Source organism: Osmia lignaria, chromosome 8, assembly GCF_051020975.1.
Source record: "Osmia lignaria lignaria isolate PbOS001 chromosome 8, iyOsmLign1, whole genome shotgun sequence".
Classification (NCBI taxonomy): domain Eukaryota; kingdom Metazoa; phylum Arthropoda; class Insecta; order Hymenoptera; family Megachilidae; genus Osmia; species Osmia lignaria.
In genome coordinates this window covers 13,024,333-13,045,330 of record NC_135039.1, presented here as the reverse complement: position 1 = coordinate 13,045,330, position 20,998 = coordinate 13,024,333, and the positions used below count along the sequence as shown (strand labels likewise).

At 47.8% G+C, this 20,998-nt stretch overlaps 2 long non-coding RNA genes across 2 annotated transcripts in view; one reads left to right on the top strand and one right to left on the bottom strand.

Moving 5' to 3' along the window:
• The window catches only part of LOC143305592 (uncharacterized), a 41,116-nt gene that overhangs the window by 6,663 nt on the left and 13,455 nt on the right, over positions 1 to 20,998 (top strand). The window lies entirely within an intron of this gene.
• The window catches only part of LOC143305593 (uncharacterized), a 185,156-nt gene continuing 182,881 nt past the window's right edge, over positions 18,724 to 20,998 (bottom strand). The window contains exon 3 of the long non-coding RNA XR_013062636.1: positions 18,724 to 18,854. This is a non-coding gene — a long non-coding RNA (uncharacterized LOC143305593). The remainder of the gene's footprint in view (positions 18,855 to 20,998) is intronic.

The following is a 20,998-nucleotide window of genomic DNA, read 5'->3' as shown; positions in this document are numbered from 1 at the left end:
GTCTCGGGAGACGCGGGGAGTGAGAGGGAGAAAATTTGATCTCTCTGGAGGGGTAGAAAGGAGAGAAGGGAGACAGGGAGCAGAGATTGCGCCCTTATCTCGTCAGATACCGACCGCCTTCAGCTTCCGTTTCGTCCTCCTCTTCCTCCGCGTCGCACCTTCTCCTTCCCCGTTTGCCCGGCTTTTCCTGGGGCCAGGATTGACAACCGAGGGTTGGATGCAACGTCCGATTCGATCTGACGCAATAAAATTAGAACCGGCGAGAAATGTCTCGGTATCGTACGACGTCTCTTTAAAACTTAAAATAAGAGATCGAAGGGGGTCGAAGTCGGGGCACGATAAGTGGTCAGGGGGTTGATTTCGCATTGGCAAATTGAACGTGTTCGCCGGGTCGTAAATTTGCATGCCGGATCGTTTCGTTTCCTCGGTCCACTTTTTCTCCATTTTCCAGTCTCTCCCTTTGAAGGAGGAAGGGAAGCGAGCTGATAACGAGTTGATGTATGACCCAGTGACGTTACCGACGCGAGACAACCCTCCCCCCCCCCCCCCCTCTCTCGTGGCCGTCGACGAGAACAGAGTAGATTAGAAAAATCGATAACCGTTGCGAACAAGAGAAATGTCCGTGAAAATGATTGTCCGTGAATCGTCGGCTTTTAATGCTTCGTTTCTGGGAAGCTCGCTAACGTTTCCGATGATAAATGAAAAGGCAAAGTGCTAGATGGTTGCAACAAACAGTAACAACGATAAAAGAAGGAGGGGCGGGTAGGGGGAGAAGGTACGGTTGGAAGTTTAATAACTGCTCGAGAAGCGATGCCTGCGTTCGCCGTTTTCTCACGGAGAATTCCGCCAAGGCGGGCGCAGAAACTCTCCGCACAACACCGGAGATGGAACCCCAGACGTAATTTCCGGTTTCGCCGCGGCACTAGCGCGTTAGCCGAACCAAAAGACGATCGCTCAGCGAACGAGATAGCTCGAGATAACTCACTCTCCTTCACGTGGTTCTCCTTCTACGTTTCCCTTAATTCTCCTCGTTCGAAACTTCAGACGCGGCCGATCTCTTCGACGATTCGCTTAAATTCCACAATTCGTCGATCGATTTCGCGTAGAAAATCGTATAACACGAACGGATGTATGGAACCGTCAGGTTGCGCGCGTTTCATCCCCTTCCGCGACGAAACTTTCGCCGAGCGTATTTCTCAAGCGAACGCGATCAGGTTCTCCACGATTTCACGCGGGTGATTTACACACAAACGGTCCGCGATCCTTTCAATTTCGCTCTCGATTCATTCCTAATTCAATTACGCAACCGGTCGAGCAGTCTTCTCGCCGCGAGAAGACGGTTCCCTGTGTGCCATGAGAATTCCTCGCCAAGCTTTTCCTCCATCGCGTGGTCGTACCAAACTGCCGTGTTTTTCCCGTTAAATCACGCGCTTGCCGGTGAACCGTTGCCAACATCTCATCATGAATAATAAACGAAAACATCCGAGCTGATATACCGGTAACAGCAAGTGGTTCCGTTTATGGAAACCTTCCTGGCACGGCGGACCAGGAAGAGAGCCACAATTTTCATTTCTTCCAATATGTGAAATTTTCTTTTCATATGATTCTTGGATCATTTTCTTGGGCGTCGAATTAATCCTTTAGACGGCGGACCAGGGAGAGAGCCGTAATTATTAAAATTGTGGCTCTCTTCCTGGTCCGTCGTTCAAAAGGTTGATTCGACGCACAAAAGTGTTAATGAACGACGAAAGAGAACGATTCAAGAATAATAAAGGAGGAAGGGGGGTTGAAGATTTCCTAATTCTCTTGTCCGGATAAACTAGATTTTAGCGAGTTCTAAGATTACGAGCGGTCAGCTATCGTCGGAACAAGAGGATACGATGTATTTCTTATCTTCCCCACGGCGGACCATGGAGAGATCCCCACGACAGCGTCTCGAGATCCAAAAGAGACAGAGGTCCCTTTGAAACGGTCAAAAATGAGCATAATCTCGGGTAGCATCGGCTGGTACGACCGCCTTATCAGTAGTATGCCCGAGCCGACGTCTTCGCTTCCGTTAGCAGCCACCATTTCCATAAGGATTTCCGTTCGTCCTACGCGCGGAATTTTTGCACGGCAAGCTCTCCTCGCCAGGCGTTTTTTCCTCCTACTCCACCTCGTCTTTCCTTCCCTTCTAGGCCACTTGAAATCTCTCCGTTTACGTTTGAACGCGGGGTCACGCGCGATACCATCGCGCTCGATTCAAGCACGAACGAAGGCCAGTACGTTTTCTGTCCGTGCTTGTTAGATGGAAACAATAGCAAGGTTTTGTTGTTCAGACCCACTGAATTTTCCTCCGCTTTCCCTCGCCACCGTCGGAATCGTTCGTTCTCTATTAAACGCCTTTAAAAAGGACGATTATTCGATTAATCGTTTTGCCAAGAAGCAAATTTCCGTGAGATTTTCCTAGATAGATAGAAAATAAAATATAACATTATTTAAGTAATAATAAAAAAAATTCAGAAGGTTTTAAAAATGATAATAAAACGAAGTAGAGAATTAAATTAGAATCGGAGCCTCTCTCCATGGTCCGCCGCGCCGTCGCGGGGATCTCTCCATGGTCCGTCGTTCGGAAGATAAGAAATACATCATACTATATTTTTTAACACAAAGATAAAGAGATAAAGAGGTTTTAACAAACTCGTCGAAACGGACAGGAAATTACGCGCGAGGTTGTTGCATTCAATTTCCATTTTCTTTGCCTTGATTCGAGTCGAGCGTGCAACGAAAAGGGTGTCGTAAAAGCACGGCCGCGTCTTGGATGTTTCAGACGGTCGTGCGGTAAGTTCGCAAAATGTAGTTAAGGTTTTAAAGGGCAGTTAAATTTCGAGCGAGTTAAGCCGAGGCATTATAATGGCGCGTGGCGAGCGCAGGGCCGATCGTTAAGGGGTTGGAACGAGAGATGATGGATGTGTAAATTTCGTACGTAACCCCTTCGCTTGAAAGTGCCGTCGCTGTCGCGCGTTTTAAACTGCCGAACGATGGGCGTAGTGGGAAAGCTGTAGGTTCGTTGCACCTCTTGATTTTTTTTTCTTCTATTTTCTTAATCGTTCCGTTAACGATTGGCACGGTTGCCTTTTTACGCGCGTTTAACTTGGTCATCGACAGGATTCTCATGGGTATCGGGTACGGTGTTACAGTTGTCACTGTCACAGTCCGATGCCATTGAAATGGTAAAGAGGGGCGTCGGACGAGCGTCCCGGTGCTCGTCGCAAGCACGCCTACTGTCATTTCGAGAAGTCTTCTATCGGCCATCATTTTTTGTTCCTCGAATCGAGCCTCGCATTCAGTTCCCCGGTAAATGAAACCGAGAGACAGAAAAGCAGACTCCTTCTATAGAAATCCGAAGGCACACCAGTTAAAACGGGGGCTTTCGTTACAAATTGCGACCAGCCTTCCCCCTTTTCACCCCCTTTTCTACAACCATATTGTGGCTGTCACGAATCGGTCGTTTCACACGCGCCAATCAACCCCTTCGTTGTAAAATTTTAAATTGCGGAAGGGTTGCAGCACGGCTCCGGTTACTTATTTATTAGCCATTTACTTGTTATCGTTATTGTTGGATTAGCCAAGTCGAACTTATCTCGTTCCCAACGAAATTTCTGCACGTCGACCATGTTCGACGTTCTTCTCCCTAAATGATGATCCAGCCGGCTAGTTATCTACTTAATGGACCGAGAGGAGATGTTCGTTTCCCATGTCGACGCGCGAGGAAAGAAAGAGGGTGTTTACCCTGTTAACCGCAGCACGCATCGTCGTTTCGTCGGTGGTTGTGGCAACTGGACTGTGAAGAGAGTGGCAATGAACGACGGAGGAAAGCGGCCCAAAAATCATTCGAAACGATAATTAAAATTTCGGCTCTCTCCCTGGTCCGTCATCCAAAGAGTTAATTCAAGGGTGTCAATGAACGACGCAAGAAAATGATTTGAGAATAAAAGAGGGGGGAAAAGTTAAAATTGTGGCTCTCTTCCTGGTCCGCCGTCCACAGTTTTGATTCCGACATCCAAGAAATAAAAGAGGAGGAGAGGAAAATTTCATATATTGGAAAAAGTTAAAATTGTGGCTCTCTTCCTGGTCCGCCGTCCGAAGAGTTGATTCGACACCCAAGAAAATAATTCAAGAATCATATGAAACGATACAATAAAGAATCAAGGGAAATTAAACAAAAAGTTTCATATATTGAAAGGAATTAAAATTGCGGCTCTCTCCCTGGTCCGTCATCCAAAGAGTTAATTCAAGGGTGTCAATGAACGACGCAAGAAAATGATTTGAGAATAAAAGAGGGGGAAAAGTTAAAATTGTGGCTCTCTTCCTGGTCCGCCGTCCACAGTTTTGATTCCGACATCCAAGAAATAAAAGAGGGGGAGAGGAAAATTTTATATATTGGAAAAAGTTAAAATTGTGGCACTCTTCCTGAACAAAATAATTCAAGAATCATATGAAACGATACAATAAAGAATCAAGGGAAATTAAACAAAAAGTTTCATATATTGAAAGGAATTAAAATTGCGGCTCTCTCCCTGGTCCGTCACCCGAAAGTGAATTCAACGGGCTTTCTCGACCCTGTCAGAATCCCATGGTAAAGTTTGCAGGAATATGGTGGGTGTGTTTGTTTCACGTGGAAATATCAAACAGGATTTACGGATTTTTCCGCGCGTGCCACCCCATTGGGATCGGGCGTCTTGCCAGGGCGCTGTTCCCATGGCGTTACATCCAGCCACTAAATCCACGGGCTGCGATGACAAATGGAAAAATTATTCGGTGCCGGTCGAGCCGGACCGATTATAACGTTAAGAAAATAACCGGCGATTTGTACGGACATCGACGTGAAATCTTGCCAATTTTCGGACGCAAATTTGCCCCGTCTCTCATGAATATTTCAATCCCGAGGAACCAGCCCCGATCGTTACGCGACATTCCTTCCTCCCTCCTACAAACGAAACATCCTCCTAGAGTGAAATCCGAACGAAACGAAATCGTGACCCATCGAAGGGAAATAAGAGGAGACAGTTCGGAGGACGGTGTTAACGCGTATCCAGCATAAATTCATGCCCTCTTAGCGTGTCGTGGCTCGTAAATTCCTGACAAATTCTCTCGAATATGCTCCTCCCGAAGAAAGCACGCCCGTGTTCATTACGGTTAATGGCCGCATACATTATGCGCTTACAACCTGGAATTAACGATCCGGCCGGTAGGATGGCCCGATCGTGGAATCGCCTTGGTAGTTCCGCAATCCGGCAATCGTGTTCCACCACCGTATACACGAGTATTCCCTGGCCCGTCGAGCAAATTAGAATTCGACCAGTCATCGGCCGATGTCCGAACCGAAGGTGCAGGCAGCAGGTGATACGAAACGTTCGCTGAATACGCGATAAACCTGTGGCCCACGAGGATGTGGCTGCATTTCAGTGTGCGAGAAAGGGTCACGTTCGTGTGTCGTAATACCTGGACACGGTTCGATGTGACGGCGGAGGAAGAAGCTCGTGTTGCGTGCTTCTTTATTCGTGTTTGATCGCGGATCCAGATACGCCACTATTGTACCTTACGGTTTGGCAATGCGAACAGAGAAAGAACGAGAAAGGAGGCTACGAGGAGGATGCGCCTCTGCGAACAGAGAGGAAAGAGTATACGACTTCGAGAAATACGAATTCCCTCTGACGGGAACGGACTTTCGTCGCGGAAAAACTCGGCGAAAGGGGTTGAAAGGGGATCGTCACGGTATATCGGAGTCGAAAATTGAATCGAAGGAGAAGAAATAAGGGGGGATCCCTCGTAATTCCTCGCAGGCGACATCGATCCTATCGTAACCTGATCGACGATGTCGTCCACGCGGCAAATGCGATCGGGCTCCTGCAATTACGGTGCAACTACTTGGCGAACGCCGTTGCGAAGACGGTTGGACGTTCACGAAAATTTTAATTGGCCCTCGCCGGACTTCTAATCTCTCGCTAATGATCTCGCGGCCATCTGTTTCCGGCCTAAAAACGAAGAAAACGGACGGTTTATTTTTCACGTACGACAAACGCGGTTAAAAGTAGCTTATTTAATCTCTAATCCCGACACTCGAGGGTGACACAGTCATCGATAGCCCAGATTTGCCTGCTCACCCTACGAAATCATTTTCATAGGGGAGTCGGAACACAGCGAGCGGGGCTCCCGATCGATTCCTCCACTCCGTTCAACCCTCTTTGTAATAGTTTTTCTCTCCGATCTCGTTAGAGAGTATCCAGAAATTCTATGGCGCGAAATTTCACCCGTTCTGGGCGATAGAAAAATGAATGGGAGAGTAGAGGCTAATAGTCAGGGTACCGATCCGAGAAAGTGTGACTGGCCTACGGGCGAAAGTTTCGCGTAGCCAAATAACAGCTTGCACCGGTCAGTTGCGCGGGGTGTTATTAAATCGTGAGTTGCGACTCGCGAATGACACGAGGAGGGGTAAAGATTTACGAGGATACACCCTCTGTGATTAGTTCTTTCCTCCTGCGAGCAGGATTTACGCTCGCGCTTAGAACACAGCAAGGTTTTCGTTTCTCCTCCTTCCACGAAGGTTTTTCGTTTTATTCGCGTTCGGCCAGCTGGAAGAAAGCATCCTGCCCCACCGACGGATTCGTCGGCTCCGCGAAGGAAATGGTTTATTACAGTTAGGAGGAATGGTTTTGTAACGCGAGAGGAATCGTTGAAACGGATAAATGAATATATTTCGTGTCTGAGAAAACGAGGAGATACAAATGAAATTTTCATATTTTTCTGATAGTGGAAACGATTTTCCGGGCTTGCTGATTTACGATACAGCGACTGATCGTTATGAAAGGAATTATAATTCGGTGTAGAAAGGCGCGAGATAAAAATGTAGCCAGGGAATCGTTCACAATGCCCTCGAAGAATATTTTCTCACCGGGTTGCGCAAGAATTTTTCATCGAGGCACAGTTTCATCCTTTCCTTTAATTAGACTGACGTAACCAGTCTGTCTGGCCGGAGAACAGCCAGCACGTGAGAAAACGAAAGTCTTTTTTACGACCTCTTTCACGGGTCACATTTTCCATTTTTCATCGTTCCTAGCCTGAAACACTGATCAACGCGTATAACCCGCGCACTCGTTAACGTCGGCCAATTAACTTCTGCCCGAAATAATGAACGCTCTTTTAATTAACTGAGAAAACGATACGTTTACCCGTCGAAATTCGTCGACCGGCACCAAAGTAACGTTGCCTCGGATATTAACAAATTTAACGCTTGAACAGCCGTGCCTGGGTCAATTTGACCCAATCTTAGAAAACATACGCAGGGATAAACGTGTGATAATTTAACGAAAGAATAATTTAAAAATAATAATGTAAAATGTAGAAAATGGAATATGAAATTTAATTAAAATTGGGGCTCTCTCCATGGTCCGCCGTTCTAAGGTTCAGAAGAAGACAATTACCGATATTTTAAGAAAAAGAATAATTTAAAAATAACATTAGAAAATTAGATACGAAATTAAATTAAAATTGGGGCTCTCTCCATGGTCCGCCATGGCAAAGTAAAATTTCTAATTTTTATACACAAGAATAATTAAATGAAATACGAAATTAGATTAAAATTGAGCCTCTCTCCGCGGTCCGTCGTCGGTTTCTCACAGAGATCAGTAGCTTACAGGATCTAATATGTATAATCGGATGTGTCTGGTGGCTAGCGTAACGAAAGACGTCTAACATATTGTCCTGTTAGGGATCCACCGCGACGCGTCGCGTCGCGTCGGCACGTCTATACCGGGGGCTCCCCGGTGCTATTTTCCCCGGGACCCCCCATGGGAACATTTCACACCGGTAACCACCGCAAACCCTCCCTAGTTTTGGTTACGCAAAGTCGATTTAGTTAGGGATGGTTTGTTGGCTGATTTATAACGCCACCGTAGGCCGTACTATCGGTAACTCGCCTGCTCCGTGGCTCCTCCACCAGCATCACCCTTTTATCCTTCCTTCGCATCGTTATTCTCTCGTGAAGAGGTCAAGGTGCCTCATCAATAAACACCGCATATTTATCTCGGCTATAGCACCGACGCGTTTTCCACCTGTTTTTCAGCGAATTTATATCACCATCCTCGAAATATTCAATTAATCGAAATACTCGATTTTCCACCCGGGTGTCGCGTATATCTTCCGATAGCAAGGAACACCTACCAGGTACGAGTTCCCGGGGGCAGATCGTCGTCGGTGCGCTTATTAATTAGAGGTCTGCCGAGGACGAACGGAAGAGGAAGACAGAGAGCGTCTTTGTCCCGGCGGCTTCGGCCTCGGCGCGATTCGAATCGCTTTCTATTCACCTCGAGGAACAGAAGTTTCGAAAATCAGAAAACGTTCGAGCGAAATAGCCTCGTCATCGGGCAGGATCGCGTGTTTCTCGTGATTTCACCGTTGTCTGTTTTGCTGGCTCGCGTTCGGCCCGAGCCACGTCCCGCGGCCGAGATGAAGATACTAGAGGTGGGCGGACTTACCCCGTACATAAATCGTTGCTCTAGCGAGAGAGCTAGGTGCTAGGTGAACGCACTGCGGTTGTGTAGAACCGCATTGTTAAACTTTGCACCTACGACGTGCTCGCCCGCGGCCCTCTCGTCCTTCCCCTTCCGTTAATCCCAGACCTTATTACCGATCCACTTCGAGGCCTCTTTTTAACGAATCTTTCTTTCTTCCCTTCTTTCGTCAAATTTCATTTCTGTCTTGAGAATTGATCGCGAGGAATTTCCGGGCGAAGGTCGCCGATTTTTAGCGCGATAATCGCCGCGGCGCATTTCCCAGCCTGGAAACTCAGGGTGAACGCACTGCGTGCTCTAGCGTACGTGGAAATGCATCGGTAAGCAGGTTGCAGTCTCGCCTATCTAGCTCGAATTCCAATTAGCGTACGATCGAATAGCCGTGGCATCGTTTGAAATTCAGTTTCGAGCAGGAATATTCGCGTCATCGAATCGCGCTCCCGCCTACGATCACGGAGTTAACTTTTAGGAGAGAAAAAAAAAGAGTGGACGGTGAAATATATAGATGGAAGATTGTACGAACAATCGGGTTTAAAGTTACAGGACGATGACTTTTCGTGGAGGGAGACCGATTCACAGTAGATTTCATCCTAACGCCCTGGCCCTAAATGATCCCACAGAGATCGGCACGTGGCTCTCGCACCCTCTGACATCGGTCCGCGTTAAAGTCGGGGGTTGACGGCCACCCTCTTCTGTATCCTTGCGTAGACGAGTCAACCGGGATTCATAGGGTAAACGGATGCTAAGTCACCGACGTCAACACGGTATCAAAGCTTTTCGAGTATTTGTTTAGGCAACGCCGTTTGTTTCCTTAGGATCACCGATCATTTGCTCGCGCTGCTGTTCCGACACTCGAAACTGTTTGCGAAGGTATTATTAGGATTTATTTCCTTCGGTGTTTGCGATACTTTGCGTTGAAATTACTTTAAACGTGAAAGAACGCGTTATTTTATCAATTTTTGGGTGGCGGACCATGGAGAGAGCCCCAAGCCTCGAGCCACGATTCTAAATTTTAGCTCGACCTTTTAACAATTATTTTTCCAATTAAGGAAACACTTTTGTTTAAAAATTATAATCTCGGGTCTCAGATGACCCGGACTCGACGAACGAATTGACAGTTTTCGTTCGGAATACGAGAAGTTCGTCAATTCCCATGAACCTGCTCCTCGTCGTGACGCAACTCGGTGATCGACGGAAAAAGGAACTGCACCGTTCCCATATCAGGCATGCAAAGCCTGATGTATCGACGCTTTACGACGAGACGGGGTGGCCGGAATACAGACCGCCCACCCCTGAATAGGCAGCCTCGTGCCACGACTCGTCGTCCGTCGCGCTACAAAGTCACCCTAATGGCTGGATTAGTTTCCGATGGCCCGGGTGGCTCGAGTAGTCCGGTCAAAAGTACGTTAAGCGATATCCGCATTCATGAACGACAACCCCAGCCTTTCACCGGGCCACGTTATTAATTATTCATCCGCCTGCCGTACGCATCGTCGCATTCCTCTTCGTCGCGTCTCGTTTGTTCGCCGTTTGCCAATATTTCGTGAACCTCTCGCGGTCGTCTTTCCACGAGACTTCCGACAACCGAGATCGCTACAGAAACGTTTTACCGGTGAGGTTCGACCGGACCCTCGTACGATTCACGGACTAATAGCTGGAAACGTTGACCGCGTCGAGTCGATATCTCAATATCGTTATCTCGCCCGGTCCCGAAACACAAGCGTAGGAGCGAGGAGGCTCCTAGTCCTTAGACCCGGGATCGCTATCTCCTCGAACATCTTGCTGGTCGTTGAGGAACGCTACTCGGAACGCTTGTGCCTCGGCTGTCCGCGTCGAACCAGTTCCCGGAGGAGGTACCGAAATGGAATCATCGATCGATAAGAGATCGACTCGCGAGCGAACCTTTCAATCATGCGACACCTATCGAGCCCAGAATGCTTCCAGTGTTCCAAACGAGCGGACCAATCGGACTCGAGACGCGGCCGGGGCTCCAGCGTCGAACGATGTCTATCAGTGATTCATGGCCGATGGATAGGTATTCGTTCGGATCATCGTTTCAGCGAGTTTATCACGATTTTACTGATGAAAAACTTCGGCATCTCCTTCGGATTGTAAAAGATCCCCGAAACAGCCTTTAAACAGCGTAGGATCTGTTCGTTACCGTGCGTCGCCGACTGCTCGGAAACCTGTTGGGATAGGAGTTTCCTTTCCGAGAGTCCTTGTATCATTTGTTTGTCGAGCCTGACAGTTGCCCCTGCGTCTAATAAATGATTCCACGAGTCTGCTTCCTCGAGAAAGAATCGTCCAGGACGGAGAACAGTCGTACAAGACCGGGAGCGAATTATCGATCTCGCTTGTCTGCGGACAGATTGATCGTGTAGCTTCTTCGAAACAATTTATACGAAAGATTTTCGAGCTGGTCGCATCGTGGATTCGTTTTAATTAGAAGCCTAGCCAGTCGAGGCGCATGGGGTTCCATGATTTTTCTTAATTAAAGGGGATGCGAGTCCCGGCAGCCCGTGAACAACGCGGACTTTGCGTGTAATTCCCTCCGTGGATCTCGGCCCGGTGATCGGGTCGCTTTAAAATGGCGGTGTAAAATCGGCCCGCGGTCTCGGCGAAGGGAAAGGGAGAAGAAATAAAAAAACAGGAAAGTAGCCGGATGAAAATGGTGGCTGGGAATATTGTCACCGGTCACGAGAACTCGTCCCGCGTGCGTGCGCGGGGGCGTTCACGATCTTCTTGGAAAGGAGAACCAATGGGAGCGGAGAACACGTTGCGTGACACAGGATGGTCTTTTTCACACTCCGGAGCGCGCTCCACCCGCCGAGCGGCCTACAACCTTCCTCTCTTTCCTCGCTCGTCGGCTTTCATGAAAATTCAACCCCCTTCTTCGATTCGGGGGTTGAATAAAAATTTTAGCCAATCGATCGATTTGTTATTAATTGTCCTTTTTATTTAAAAGGACTTAAAGGAATTATGATCGAAGGATTTTTAACGCGATACAGTTCGAGGGAAATCGAGGCAATTTCGGCAATTAGGAAGCGAATCTACAACCTTCCTCTCGACCCATCCGCGGCGACTCTTTCCTCGCTCGTCGGGTTTCATGAAAATTCAACCCCCGAATTGAAGAAGGGGGTTGAATTAAAATTGTAGCCAATCGATCTGACATTAGTTGTTCTTTTTATTTTTAACGCTACCAGAGCGATACAGTTCGGGGGAAAGCGAGGCAATTTCGGCAATTAGGAAGCGAATCTAGATCGGTGCCCGGTTACCGATTCATCGTGTGTCGAATATCACTCTGCTCTATCTTTGTCGGCCATAAATCTGAGACGATATTGCGCGCGGTTCGCGCAGATTCCAGCCGTCGCAGCCCCGAACGCCGTTATACAGCGAGATTATGCCGCGGCGTGTGTCACAACGCTTGAGGAATTTATGCTTAGGCCGATATCTGGTGCTCGCGTTTTGCATACCCTACGCCCTACACGCGCTAAGATCGCGCCGCGCGATTATCCACGAAATTTATAATGCCCCCGAAGACGACTAATCTACCGCGGATCTACGGGTTTACGTTTCAACTGTGTCAAAGTTCGCCCCCTAAAACCGTCGATTTCTAAATTTTTTAGTTGGTTCATTTTCAACGCTTGGAACTAAGCCGTGTGTGGTCTTCGAGGATGGGGATCGAAGCTTTCTACGCGACGGGTTGTGCTTCACGGTAACGATAAAATAACTGGAGAACGTTGAAAGGGCACTAGACGCAGGAGTACGCATTGTCGGGCACGCGCTGCCACTACAGATGCCTACCTCTCGCGTACCGAACGAGTGCACTTCGCCTCGAGTGAGCCGCATATGTTTCAAATCAGTTGCGAAACCTATCCGGCCGATTGTCCGCCACCGTGTACACGCACACCGGCCGCGAAACTTCCTCTATCCTTGCGAAATTCGATTCACACCTCGTCGAGCATGTCGCAGATTAACTGACCGTGGAAGGATATCTTTGGAAACGGCGCCCGGTGTGTTCAAATCGACCGTCTGACAGCGAGAATATATTTTTCAGCATGAAAGTGTTGAAATAAATGAGGATAAGTAAGATTATTAATAGCTGAGTATTTTCTTTATTAATTTGAAATATTTTAAATGATAACTAAATTAATAATAAATTAACTAACTGTTAATTACATTTATTGAAAGTACAATTACTTATTAGAGGATCTAAAGAGAACAAAAGCATGTTTATTGCGACAGACTATATAAGCACTTTAATTTAGAATCATTAGAAATTTAGGAACTTAAAAAAATAAAAAAGTCCAAATTTTGAATTTTTCTCAGTCAGACAGCTGTTTTAACAGACAGGAAAAATCATGTACCATAACCAACATCAAAGTACAATAACTGTTTTGGGTATTTACATTTTCTAACACTTCTTTGGAAAATTGCCCATCTTTTTTTCCTAATTTAATTCCTAAATTACTTATTAGAGGGTCCGGCAAAAGCAGACTATATAAGCATTTTTTATAATCACATCTTAATTAAGAATCATTAGGAATTTAGGAACTTAAAAAATCAAAATGTCCAAATTTTGACAGCTGTCGTAAACACCATAGATATTTAAAAAAATTTTCACCGAACCAGGAACGAATGGCTAAGACAATTACGAGCCGAAACCCGCGAACGGTTCGAAGATCCGTTTCCACGGGGGTGGGAGTGAACAATGGAAGCGTCCATGGTTATATTATTGGACGGGTCGGTCAGCGAGTTTGCGAGCTAAAATTGAAAGCATTGTCGAGCGACGCGGTGGTCCGCGCGCCCCTTTCCTCCCTCTCGCGATCTTCCGCAACGAACGGTAGCCTCTGTAAGTTGAAACAATAAAGCTTAACTACCACCACGACGCCACTCGAGTCATCCCTGAAGTGTTCTTTGTGAGGGCACGCGCCCCTGTCACACACGGAGGCTGCGGTAGGTTTAGGGGCTGCAGCTATGCCAGAGAGGAGACAGCCGACACACGTTTCCATGTGCCTCGCCATTGTGCGGCCTGGAAGGGCTGACAGTATGCTCGTTACTACGTGTGTCGGTTACCGAAGGGTGAGGAACGGGAGCACGGGGGTGATGGTGTCCGAGTGTATCCGATATGCCGCTTCTTCGCGATCGACCGTCTTCTTCTTTGTTCCACGGTCGGTCGATGGAAAAAAAAAAAAAAAGAAAAAATATGCTCGTTCTGCTCGTTATTACGTCCAACTTTCTGCTCGGCGGATCGTCGCCACGCTTCGGATGGTTTTCTTGAAATTAAATGAAAAAGGTAATATTCGCGATGGAAACCCAGTGATGCAAACAACGCTGAATAAATCCTACTCGACTAATGAATAACGCTTCCTGCGAGGCTGCCGTTCTCTAATTAACTGGGGATTCTCGTTTCACTTTCTCCTGGAATTTTGCAATTCTTTTTATTTTTTGTATATTTACAACTCGACTCGTAGCTGACTAACAGCTTTGGAAATAAGGAGAATTCAATATTCGGAGGGTTGAACGATCTCGTCTCGAGTCGAACCCGGAAGGAGGACTTTGAGAAGCGGAGGAGGGTCAAGCGGAGTCGAGGGGTTGTGAGGGGGTGGGTTCGAAAGCCTCCCAAGTAATCTCGTTAATTTGCGTGCCTGGGTGCGGGGAAAGCTTGCCAGGGGTGTACCGTCGAACGAGGACGAGGGATATCCTTGCCGGAATGCTCGCCGGATTCCGTGAGAGGGTTGGAAAACCGAGCCGGGGTGCGGCTGTATAGAGGGACGATAACGGAGGGCCTTGGTTGTCTGATGGCAAGATGGCGTCCCACGATAGTGACGTCACAGGTGGCGGGTCGACGCCGGGAGGAAGAGAGAGAGGAACGAGGGGAGGGTGGAACAGGATGCGAGAGGAGCGAAGTGTAGCGATGGGAGTTTGATCGTCCGAACTTTCCAGCAATTTGCTTGGAACATCGTTGGAAACGAGACGCGCCCAAAATCCTCGGTTTCATTTCACAAAAATTTCCAAAAATTCGAGCTTTAACCAGGATTCTTCTTAAGGATTTTCAACGATCTCTCGAATTCGATGGAAAAGTTGGCACGCGTTTCGCGGCCATCGCTAGCGTGAAACGAGAAGCAAGAGGGTGGAGAAGCGTGGAACCGTGGGAGGGCGAGAGAGAAAGGGAGGAACGGTAGAGTGGTCCGCGAGGAGGAAGCAGAATAATCGGCCAGAGAGAAACTGCGCGAAGGCCGGAGGGTTTCGAGGGGGGGAGGAAAAGAGGGAGATTGTGCAAGGGTGAAAAGGAGAGGGTCGCGGAGTGAGACGGGAGGGAAAGAGAAGCACGATATTGATCGCATCTCCGTGGCTACAGACAGCATCTACCCTCTGTTGACGGGGTTGTTACTTCGAGGATTTAACTTTGATTCGTCGTGCCGCGTCGAATCCTCGAAGATCATAGGCGTGACTATTGTCGTCAGCCAATATGGCGTTGATTTTCTTCGAGTATTCAACCCCGAAATAATAAAATACCGCATCGAGCGATGGTATTCAACGCGGTTACCATTTCGTCAACGGCGATATCGCGAACGTCCGGTTCGGCAGGACGTTAATGCACCGGCGTCGTCCGTTTGGAAAGGTGTCTCGCGACGAAATTAAGCCGCTTATCCGATCGAAACGCGCCGCGGCAGCTGTTTTCACGACACACCCGTTTAATTCGGCGTTCGATACATCGGGTCCCTTAACTTACCGAGAAGAAGTGTCGCCATGGAAGGCTGTCGCGAAGGGGACGAGCAATCGAGCCCTGGTATCTATTAAGCGAGACCAGTCTGCAACTTTACCATCCATTAACATACGCGTCCGAACGATCAATCGAGATAGAAGAAACGGATAGAGAATCCGAAGGGATTGGCACTTGTTGCGGTGAACGTCTCCGTTAGCTTTGAAATATTTCTCCTAGGGTTCGTTAGGTACCATTCTACCTTTCCGAATCGCGTTCAACGATCGGGCCAGGAGAATTCAGAGAATCGTTTGGCACGTGAGCCGAGTCAGCGCGACGCGATATTTAAAGAGTTACGCGGATAACGAAGCGCGAGGGTAGCTAATGAAAGGGCCTGTAGCAATAGGACCCGCTAATTAACAGCTTCTCAGCCAGTTAATTTGAATACAAGCTGGCCCGGCCGGCTTACACGTTGCTGCCTCTCCCGTGTGTTGCACCGTTCGCTCGGCGAACACGGCCGTGTAAACGTGTGCCTCGGGATTCCCGATGCTGCTTGCCCGCAGCACAGTGCTACCAACCGTAGGAGCGACTAATTTAAATACACATGTCGATGCGCGCGAAGATTGCACCTATGCCGCATCCCTGCCGAGCTACGATGCCAAACAGATACGCGTAATGCTATGCGACCGTCCTCTTTCGCTTGTAATACACACTGTTACCCGATGGAAACACACACCGTACGATAGATTTCCCCGAGATCGAATGCTTTCAAAATGCAGCGGGGTCGAGGCTGATTTTTATGTTTCATCGGAGGAGCGAGAGTTGGTCATATACCGTTCAGGTGGCAATGAATCTGCTGAATAGCTAATGAGACCGAGAATCGACAGGGCCGTAGAAAAAAGGAATGAAGTTGTAACCAGCCAGGCCGGTTTCCTCGAGCCTTCTCCGTTGGAGAAGAGAGTTTTATAACTGGCGAACATTCGGTAGCCAGATAGTCTCAGAAAGATTATTTTTTACTGTTTCGTGAATGAAGCTCCGAAAATTTTCAAAATTTGCCGGAGCAAACGGAGAATATAGGAGGACGAGGGAAGAATCACCATCCTTTAGAGAGATGGAAGGGTAGAAGTCGTTGAGGACCAAAAGCTGATGGGAGAAATCGAGAAAATTTAAAAGGTGGAGGGTGGTGATTAGCCGGATTAGCCAGTTTCGAGCGCGGACCTGAAAGAAGCCCGATCCGGTCGGATCGATGTCCTCCGCGGGCAGATAACGAGGCGGTGATTCTGAGAGGAGAGGCATTCGCGAAAGCCGGGTCTGTCAGTCACGCGTCAGCCGGCAACAATATCCATTGTGCCGAAGTGAATCGTAATACCTTGCGGGATATGGACGCGTATATCTGATCCGATAACCCGATATCGAGATGACATCGGCTACCATGGAAGCCGTGTCGTGCAATGACGAGTGATAATCGCGGAGCCTTCTGAATGCTATCCGTCAGTCTGGGATCACCGGTGTCGCGGGAGTAATTAGTCGTTTTAGCGATTAGATTTTCTCGACGTCTTCGAAGAGATCTATCGGAGATCTCCGATCTCCGCAAACGTTTGCTTCGACATTTTGATCTTAGCTTAGATTCCTCTATGTAAGCGATAATATCCGATTTTCATGAAACTTATATATAATACAGTTCTCGACATTCTTGTTAAGGGGGTGAAAACAGCCCCCAGCAGAGCTAGAAAGATGGTGCAATGTACTTTTTTATAATGCATTTGTTTAAATAATATAATAAGCAAACGAGGTCTCCAGACCCCTGTAAGAGATTTTCTCGAAAACTGCCCTCGGACACGAAGGAACGGCGTAGAACGCCCTCGTGCACCTCCCCAAAACCGATCCCTCCCACGATTTGAATTTTTCCCTCCTCCACCCTCGCGTGCTTTTTTCTCCTCGGTTTCTTTTTCGAGGCAATTAATTAGCGGATAGCATCGCCGGGCCAGAGCTCACGTACGAGCCGGGTCCGATAAAAGTAATGTCCCGGAAAAATGTTTCTCTTCTGTTTGCCGGCCGATGAGGAGGGGTGAACGGGGGGGAGGTAGAAAGATCGCGAGGCGCGCGTTCGAGAGAGCGGAGCGGCGTAATATCCGCGCCTCGAGAAACGACCGCGGCTGCATGCGAGCGTCGAACAAGGGGGTGAGAGAGGGAGGTCATACGGGAGGACGGGTGGGTGTATACGCTATAAAATATAAAGTATAACGTATATAAAGCGCGATAAGAGAGCAGCATAGATATACGAGCGGGCCGTGGCGCACGCGAAAAAGGGTTCGCGAAATTAGAATTTTTACGGTGGACTGCCGGGAGAATAATAAAAGGAGAGATGAGCCTGTAACCTTTGTCGCGATATCACCACCCCCGCCTTTCACGTTTCTGCTCCAAGGAGTTCATTCGAGCTTCGTCGCGGCGATCTTTCGACATTTTTTGCTTCTGCGATACAATTTTTCCGTGGTATCTCGAGGAATCGTGGCTGGTAATCGAAAATGAAGGAAAGTCGATGGTCGAGGGATGGGGGAAGCCTCCTCCCCCCCTTTCTAAGCAAGTAAATCGCGGCAGTAAAACGAAACGAGCGGCGTATAAAAGCGTTTTCGTCCGGACCGGGGGTTGATGGGAGTGACGTTGAAACCGCGATGTCTACCCTCCTGTTAGGGGATGAACAGATCTTATCCGTTAACTGCAATCCACGGCATACCTTCCACGCCCCCTGCCCTTCTGATACCAGCAGAAAATCCGCGTCGTTGATCCGTATCTTCGCGCAGATCGAATCGCCGCTACCGCATGCACATTGTTGTCCGGCAATCCCATTTGCTTTGTTGTCCTACCTGTGCGTGGCACTGGCTCGTCCACTGCAGGAGAAATCACGGCTCGCAGGCTGATTAATTCGAAGCCGGGGAACGTCGATCCGATTAGAAAATCGGTTAGAAGAAAAGAAATTCACTTTCGAATCGATCGAATGATTTTCTGAAGGGTTGAAGGGCGTTGGCCTTTTCCTCTTTGGGCGGACGGGTTCGTTTCGAATCGATTCCGAGGAAGTAAGATGACATCTCGCGTGGTCTTGGAATAATAAATGAAAGAGAACGTTTCAATTAGGTAGTTCTCGTCTCTCTCAGCGTGGCGTCCTTTACGAAGCAAGGACCACCCCCAATGTAGCTTGAGAAGCCGGACAGAGGCATTGGACGATCGGTGGGCCCGCTGGACTGTATATTATACAGCAGGGAAGAAAGAGGCGCTCTCATGACGAATGGGGACATTATGCGTGGCCAGCGTTAGGTGTCTGCTCCTAGTTAGAAGAAACTTAGACCCCCGCCGCTCATTCAGTCTTGCTTCCTGGGATTTCGTTCAAGTGAAACAGAAAACTTTACTGGAAGTTAAGTCATTCAGAAAGTTGCTCTTAATCGATCTTTATTCTGAAAAAAGAGTAGACAATTATTTCTTAATAAATTATTTAGAAGGTTTAGAAAATAAAAATAATATAAAGTATTGAATTAAATTAAAATTGGGGCTTTCTCCATGGTCCGTCGCGCCGTTTCGGGAGTCTCTCCCTGGTCCGCCGTCTGAAAATTACAAAATTCGTTATATTCTTTGATTTATTTCTTAATAAATTATTTAGAAGGTTTAGAAAATAAAAATAATATAAAGTATTGAATTAAATTAAAATTGAGGCTCTCTCCATGGTCCGTTGCGGCGTCTCGGGAGTCTCTCCCTGGTCCGCCGTCCGAAAATTAAGAAATGCGTTATATTTTTTAGTTTTTTAAGAAAATCTTCTTCGTGAAACACTTGAATCGAAGAATCAAACATCGATTCCTTCCAAAAAGAAAGCAATCTTGTATTTTAACGATCGGAATTAATTTGCATTAGGATATAAAAACTGATTAACGATCTTGCGGTCACGGTGCCGAGAATGAAATAGCACGAAAGTCGATCGGCCATTCAGTCTTCTCCCACTTTTCCCTCCTTTCTCCGAGAATCTTTCGCCTGTATCCTGGTTATCCATCCGTGCCCCGAACACAGGTAGCCGGCTCGCGCTCGATGCTCCTTTTGCGCGACTATTTTTCACTCGTCCAGTTTTTAATGGCCGGGATTAATATCGCCGGGTAACAAGACACTTTTCCAAAGGGCCCCGTGTGGGTGTACGAGAACTGGTCGCCGTGTGTCCGTTAACAGGGTGGTGCTCGCGAGCGTTCGCGCTGAATACGCTCTCGGCCGTCACGCGAGACATAAAAGATTACGAATGCGATGCATCCGTTCGCCGGCAATAAGTCTGATTGTGTTCGGGTAGCCGGACAAATCGTCCGGCATTATACGAACGTCTCAGTCTATCAATTATCCGATGCTGCCTACCGTTTTTCGTGTACACATCGGCCACGCATACGCTTCTCCTCGAGGATAGCGCTGCACGCCTACGGCCTATTTCATTGATCATCCTCGGATGCTTCCAGGTATTACATGACCTAAGTCTCTTCCTGTTCTGCTTTTTATCCTTCCCTTACCTCTTCAACGTTCACGGCTCTTCTATTAGCGAACGCATGATTAACGCTTTAGCGACGCTGATTATAATCGAAAATTCCCGTAGCCAGGTCGATGGGATTCCTTTCTCGAGATTCTGCATAATTTTCTCCCTCGTTCCAAACAAACCCACCATAAAGAGGCTGACTTACGACCGTTCCGTTGACACACGGCTCAGTTTACCAACGTTTTCCCGGGCTACACCTGAGCCTGCGTGTTTCTTTTGTTCGGAAAACCGTACCTGCCCGACCGAAGGTGCTCGTAGATATATTTTCCGCCAACGTCGAACATTGTTTTAATAGTTCGACCGAGAAAGAGGAAATTATTTTTCTGGAAAAAAGAAGAAACTCAGACACGATTTATCAAAAACATTTTAATGTACTCCGGACCGCGCATAATGGACCGGGGAGTATAATGCATCGAGTCAAACCTTTTTTTCCCAGGCTGCTCTATAGACCCCCCTTAAGAATAAGAATAAGACGTTGACACATGGCGGGGCCCGTACAAACACAATGTCCGTGATATAATGTACGACGGGTGTAACTATCCCTTCATAAAAGATCTGTTACGGATTACGGCGCCGCGTCGTGCTTTCCACTTCATTTTAAGATCGTTCGTGTTTCTATCGAGGCGTCACGTGATTCTTCGACTACCTATGACTGTTCATATATCATCCCGAGGGAAGCGTGACTCGGTCGTAGGGGAATGAAATATCGTTTTCAGGTGAAACAGAAAGGGAGAGAGAAAAAGAAACGAGACGCAGCCCGTCGAAATCATATTCGCGGGCCTAAACGATCCACGAATACGTCGTTTCTTGTCCCGTTTACTTAACGTCGTCCTAGAGGAGGGTGAAAGTAGTGCACCGTCGCGATAAGGAACGCAATCCGATGCGCGTGCCAGATAAGTGGCTGATGCCTTTAGTACGGGCAACGAGGATGTCTCGTCTATGGGTTAGAGCGTTCTCTTTCTTTCTCGAGGGGATCGTAACACCCTTCGGTTTGAACCTAGGGGATGGCGAATTATGCCGGGGATGAGAAGTCGTTCTAGAACCAAATGGCTGGATTAAGCGAGCTCGGGTCATTAATTGGTCAGCTTTGACTCTCGCGAACCCTTGTCCCATCGTGTGAAACTCTTATTGGATCAACGGCGATCGAGTTTCTCTGTTTTCTCCCTCGAGAGTCAAGTGCATCTT